Below are 6,000 nucleotides of genomic sequence, written 5' to 3'. Positions count from 1 at the left end.
TGATACAAAGCCCATTTCTCCTGCCATTAACATCTGTGTTTCCACATTAAAAGCTATGAACCGGACACATCCAGCCTAGTTAATTAGCCTCATTAACATGGCTCCTACAGCTGACAGCTACTTCTGCTATTACATCTCTCTCTTGGGTTGTGTTATTTCCACTCCAATTCATCTGAGTAAGTGGGTCTTACCCGCATATGCACATGATTCTATATATCTTGGCTAGTCTCTAAGGTGCCACAGGACTCCTTGTTGTTTTTGAAGTGACAGGCTAACACGGCTGCCCCGCTGAGATTTTTTAACACAGCTTGTAAAGTGAGCACATTTCAGAGTGCTGCCTCTCACCTGGGGTGGGAGAAGGTTGCCTCCTTTTGGTGTTGAATGCCTGTTTGCATCCCACAAGAAGAGAGGGAAGTAGGGATTTTGGGGTGCCTTCCTTCTCAGTGTCTCAATGACTCAATAGCTTTGCCTTTTACTCCTCATGGAACAACTTTTCTGGACAACTATAAAACCAGCTGCAGTTTATCGTGTTCCTGCCTCGGCGCTGCTTGGGGAGCTGTGTCCCAGAATCCTTCCCTTTGCCCCCCCAGTTCGATGTCCTGGCTGACCAGTGCAGCTAGCTCTTGGTGCACAATTAACCTTTAAAGAAGAGAGGCTTCCTGGTAACTGCAATGAGGAACTGAAATGATTCACCAAAATGATTAGGGGGCTGGAGCATATGACTTATGAGGAGAGGCTGAGGGAGTTGGGTCTGTTTAGTCTGCAGAAGCGAAGAGTGAGGGGGGATTTGAGAGCAGCCTTCAACTTCCTAAAGGGAGGTTCCAAAGAGGATGGAGAGAGGCTGTTCTCAGTAGTGACAGATGGCAGAACAAGGAGCAGTGGTCTCAAGTTGTGGTGGGAGAGGTCCAGGTTGGATATTAGAAAAACTATTTCACTAGGAGGGTAGTGAAGCACTGGAATGGGTTCCCTAGGGAAGCAGTGGAGTCTCCATCCCTAGAGGTGTTTAAGTCTCAGCTTGACAAAGCCCTGGCTGGGTTGATTTAGTTGGGATTGGTCCTGCCTTGGGCAGGGGATTAGACTTGATGGCCTCCTGAGGTCTCTTCCAGCTCTATGGTTCTATGATTCTATGATGGTGATGTTAGCACCCAGCTGTTACAGCCATGGGTGTGTTAGAAACCTCTCTGGGCCCCCAATCCCTTTAGCAGGCAGCGCCTGGTGTCTGAAGTGCACTGCTCTCTTCGTAGCCTGTCTCCCTGGGGGGTGGCAGCTTTGTCCAGTGGCTAGTGCAATGGGATGGGTGGCAGGAGACGTAGTTCTCGCTCCGCTACTGAAATTCAGAGTGACCTTGGGCATGGCCCTTCTCTATGTCAGGCTCTTTGGGGGCCGGGATCTGAAACATGGACACAAGTGACCTGGCAGGTTCTAAGCCCCCTGGGGCCGAGATTTGGACACTGCCCGGCCGGGAGGCTGGCTCTTCCCGGCTTTGGGCAGGATGGCACAGGCCAGCAAGGCCCCCGGCGGCCGGGCCCAGCCTCGCTCTGTTTGGGCACCGCCAGTGGCAGCTGCATGGCATGGGAACTGGGTCCCTGGCAGAACCCTGGCATTCAGGCCGCAGAGCCACGGGGGAGCGCAGGGCTCAAGGGGCCCCAAGGAGGGGGGCGGGGAGCAGAGGCCCTTTCCCCATCTGCAGCCAAGTCACTGCACTGGAGGCCGCCCCGCCTGCCCCCCGCTGCTGAGGGGGGGCGTGCGGCCCCTCCCAGTGGCGAGGGCGGCTGCCTGCCCCCGGGAGCCCGCCCCGCCAGGCCCGGCAGGGGGCAGCAGCGCGCTGTGCGGGCGGGGGGTGGAGGGGCGGCGCGTCTCCCCGGCTTTAAAGAGCCGCCCGGGAGCCGGCTCCCGACTCAGTGCGCGGCGCCCACGGGCAGCGGGACCCGGAGCCTCCGTAGGTAGGTGCGGGGCGGGGCGGGGCGCGAGCCTGCTGGGGGCTGGAGGAGGTTGGGGGGACCCGGGGCCATGCCCGGGGCTGGGCGGTAGCGGCGCTGCCTGCCCCACGTGCGGGGCTCCGCTGCCGGGCTGGGGTGGTGCAGCTGCGGGCGGGTTGCTGCGGCGCCGGGCTGCCCGGGGGTGCCTGGGCCGGTTCCCGGCGGGCCAGGCTGCGGGGAAGTTGCGCGCTGGACTCGGTTAGTTCTGGGGGGGGGGGGGGGTCCTGGCCCGGCACGTGCTTCCCGCAGAGCTCCCGGGGCAGGAGCCGGGTGCTGCTGGGCTCGCAGGGGGCTCCCCGAAAGCCCGGAGCTGCCCCCGCAGGGTGTCCTAGGCTGCAAAACATCCCCCGCGGGCAGGGGCCGTGCTCGCCAGCCCTAGTGCCCGCCTCTCCTCCCCTGCTGGTGCCCCTTGGCGTTCTCGCTGTCTGGGCAGGGGCAGGTTGGTACCAGCCCCACAGAGCTGGACGGGGGGAGTTTGTTTCGAGGCCCATGCGGGGCGGTGTCTCTGGGAACCCAGGTCCTCTGGGCCCAGCAGGATGCAGACGGGCAATGGAGCACTAAGGACTCTTCATATCCAATGGGACCCTCCCAGGCCACTTGGCCTCCTTAACAGCCCTACAGGTACTTGGGCTGCTGTGTGTCTCGGTTCCGTTCCGCTCCAGCCCATCTGAGACACTGGGTTTGCCCACCAAAGCTCCTGGGTCAATCAGTCTCTAAGGTGCCATAGGGCCCCTCGTTTTTAAAGTTACAGATGAACGCGGCTGCACCTGCTGCTCTTAGAGCCCTGCTCCTCTGAGGCCAGACTCCCGTATCTTGGACCGGCCAGCGCACAGCGGTCCCTGCTCCATGCGGCACTGAGCCTCCGTGTGCGGATGGCAGGGAAATGCACCCTGCCAGGCAGCTGGGGTGAAGTCTCCCTCCCTCTGCACATGACTCACAGGACATTCCCACGCCTACTGGGATTCCCAGACAGAGCCATTCAGAGGCAACGCTGCAGCCCATCGTAAACCTGTTGCCACCAAGGGCCGGCCTCGCCCCTCTCAGCACAAAGCCTCTGATGGAGCCGGGCAGAGCTCGCCAGCCTGCGGCCCAGCGGGCTCTGCATGGCCCATGAGACAGTCCGTTGCGTGGCCCATGTGTGGCGCTGCCAGATTCTGCAGGTTTTTGTCCACGTAGCTTTTCCCTTGCTACCAAGTGACAGGCACGTAAAGCAAGGGCATGGGACGTGAGGGGTGTGTGAGCCATACGCTCCCTGTGCATCCAATCACAGCGTTGCACGGATCAGTCGGCACCCCGTGCGTTCTAGGGATGCACACGCAGCGAGCAGGACTCCGTTAGTCCGGGAGAGCGGCTTGGTTACGCTAGTCCTGCAACTCTGAGACCAAGGGCCATTCCTGGGCCCCCTACCGGCTCCAGGGTCTCCTGTGGCAGCCAGCCCTGTTCCAAACAGACCCCAGCTGGCTTTTGGCCAGTGTTGGGGCTGGCTGGTCTGTACCATGAGCTGCATGTGAGGTGAAGTGGCCACAAGTTTGTCCCGGGTCATGTGGCAGGTAGCGCCAAGCCTGGCCCTGGAGACGAAGGTGGTTCCCAGCCAGGCTGGGTACCAGTGGGGTGGCAGGACCCGGCGGTGCTAGGCTATGAACAGGGGCTGAGAAGGTTCCTGCACCGAAGTTACTGGTGGCAGCAGTGTGGTTCCCGGCAGCCAGCCAGGGACGTACGGGCCATGTGCCTGGCTGTGCCCCTTCCCCTGGGAAGGGCCTTTTGCTCACAGGCTGGGGCAGTGGGGGCCTGGTTCTGAGCTGGGAGGCCGTTGCCCTCAGTGAACTGAGCGGGGCTGGGAGCAATGCCCATCGGCAGAACCAGCCGAGCGCGCTGATCTGCTCCAGGCATCCCCTCGCTCGTGCCTTTGCCTGGGGCAGGCTGGGTTATTCCCCCTGGGCCGATGCTGCGAGGTGGGGGTGGGGGTTCCTCTGCACTGTCCTGTGGGCAGGCAACATGGGGACTGACTCCCCGTGAGGCTGCAGGGCCACATGCTTGGACAATCAATGCATGTGAAGAGTGGGAACGGGAGGAGCTGGCTTCTCAAAATGCCCTGCCCTGACTTGCCCCCTGCCCTGGGGGCGTTTCTGCCAAGCGCCAGTTGGAGCCTCCTGGGGCCAGAAGGCGGCCGTGCCCCCCCGGCTCCAGGTCAGCGAGCAGGCGCAAAGCAGGTCCGGAGTGCTCTGCCCTCGCAGCAGTTCTGTGCCCTCAGGCTGCCTTCCGTGGGCTCCCAGTGCGGCTGCGGTGTCGGCCTGCGAGACGTCTCTTCTCCAGCCCAGCACCAGCTGGCCTCCCCATTCCGCCATAGCTCTCGGTTCTGGAGCCGCAGCCCCCCCTTCCAGTCCTGCCTCAGCCCTGCTGAGTCCCCTTAGCCTGGTGTGAGAACTCCTGGGGAGCCTTGGGCCCCCATGGCAGGAGACGGCTGCTGGGCTCCTGTGAGCCCCTGTGGGGGCTTATTGAGTTAGAGAGACTCTGCCCTCCCCTTTGAGAAGCAACAATCCGATGCCTGATTATGCAGGGCAGGGAGTGTCATTGTGTCTCAGAATGTTTTGTTTCTGTGCCTGCTGTATCCCTCGCCGGCTGGCGTCTTTTCAAGAGTCCTTTATAACTTGGTGTTTCTGCCCCCTCCCCCCTGCCCCATTGCTAGAGAAACCCTGCTAGGAAGGAGCCAGCTTTCTGCTGCCGATGGCATCCGCGGACAGCTGGCATGGTGCCCCTGGCGGCATCAGGAGGAGCTGTGTGCGCCTGAGCAGTGCAGTTTGGATCCACTTCTGCGGCCTGGGAGCGGCTGCTGCCCTGAGCATGGCTCTGCTCTTCCTCCAGGGCCCAAGGGGGAGGCTGGTGGGGCCCCTGAGGGAGGGAGAGAGGCAGTGGGTGTCCCTGAGCGGCCCGAGCGTGGTTGTGGGCGGCTGTGGAGCCGGGCCTGGATGAGATGGGTCTGTGGCTAGGGGTGGGCAGAGGGAAAGGCTTTGCAGGTGGATTCCTGGGCTGGCTGCTGGGTTTCCTGTTGCTTTAGCGTTGCTGAGGCGCAGCCTCTGGTGCAATCTCCTCTTCGCTGTTACGCCAGGTCAGCATGTGGCAGGAAAGGCTGTAGCCCACCCCCCAGCCTGCGTGGCGCCCTGCATCGGAGACTGGGCACCTGGCTCAGGGGGTCTCCTACTGGTGAGGGAGCGGGCTGCCCTGCCCCGAGCACAGGGGGGCATCTCAGTAACTTGCTGGAGTTGGTGTGCAGGGGGGAGCTGCTGGACTGGGGGGGGCACAGCGAGAGGCAGAGCTGAACTGCGGAGCAGCCCTGCTGGGGGGGGCACTCAACGTCTGACTCCACCCTGAGGCCCTGCATGTGTGACCGATGGGGGCTTTCCATCCCCTCTGGCCGTGCTGCCCTGCACGCCAGGCCTGGGCCGGGACCACCACAGCCCCATAGGGGAAATTCGGGTCCCCCTCTGCTTGTGCCTTGCTGGCGCTGAGCCCCAGCCAGCTTCCCAGGGGTGGGCAGGGGATGCTGGCAGCGCCGTGAGCGCTTCTCCAGTCGCCTGCCTGGCATGGCCGGGGGGGGGTGCAGCACGGTGCCCTCGGGAGCAGTTTCTGGGCCTCTTGCTTGTGGGCCAGGCCCTGGGGAGGAGGAAGAGTCTCTGTGGCCTCCCTTCTGAAGCTGCCACTGGCCGGGGGGGGGGGGGGGGAGAGCGACCCACCGAGTCACTGTCCAGGCAGCTGTAGCTGCTGGAGGCTGTCGTGCCACGAGGGCCCAGGCTGGAGCAGTCCCCAGCTCCTCCCTGCCCCTGGCAAGGGGACCCCAGGCTGGCAGCTGGGCTCCGCTTGCGGCTGCTCCGGTGAGACCAGCCCCAGCCGGGGGCTGCCCGCTCTGTGTAGGGAGTCGCTCTCTTGGGCGGGGGAAGGGCTTGCTCTGCCCGTTGCTGCTCGAGTCCAGGCCCCCTCCCATGTCTGGGGCTGGGTCGCGCCGCCCGGCGGATCAGGCTGACAG

General features: G+C 63.0%; 1 protein-coding gene across 1 annotated transcript in view; it reads left to right on the top strand.

Annotated features, from left to right (window-relative positions):
• The first annotated feature begins 1,803 nt into the window (after positions 1 to 1,803).
• The window catches only part of ALPL (alkaline phosphatase, biomineralization associated), a 51,703-nt gene continuing 47,506 nt past the window's right edge, over positions 1,804 to 6,000 (top strand). The window contains exon 1 of the mRNA XM_075906828.2: positions 1,804 to 1,943. The gene's annotated coding sequence lies outside the window, so the exon portion shown is untranslated. The remainder of the gene's footprint in view (positions 1,944 to 6,000) is intronic.

The sequence above is a fragment of the Pelodiscus sinensis genome, chromosome 24 (assembly GCF_052426305.1).
Source record: "Pelodiscus sinensis isolate ZL-2025 chromosome 24, ASM5242630v1, whole genome shotgun sequence".
Lineage (NCBI taxonomy): Eukaryota > Metazoa > Chordata > Testudines > Trionychidae > Pelodiscus > Pelodiscus sinensis.
This window is presented reverse-complemented; position numbering and strand designations above follow the sequence as displayed.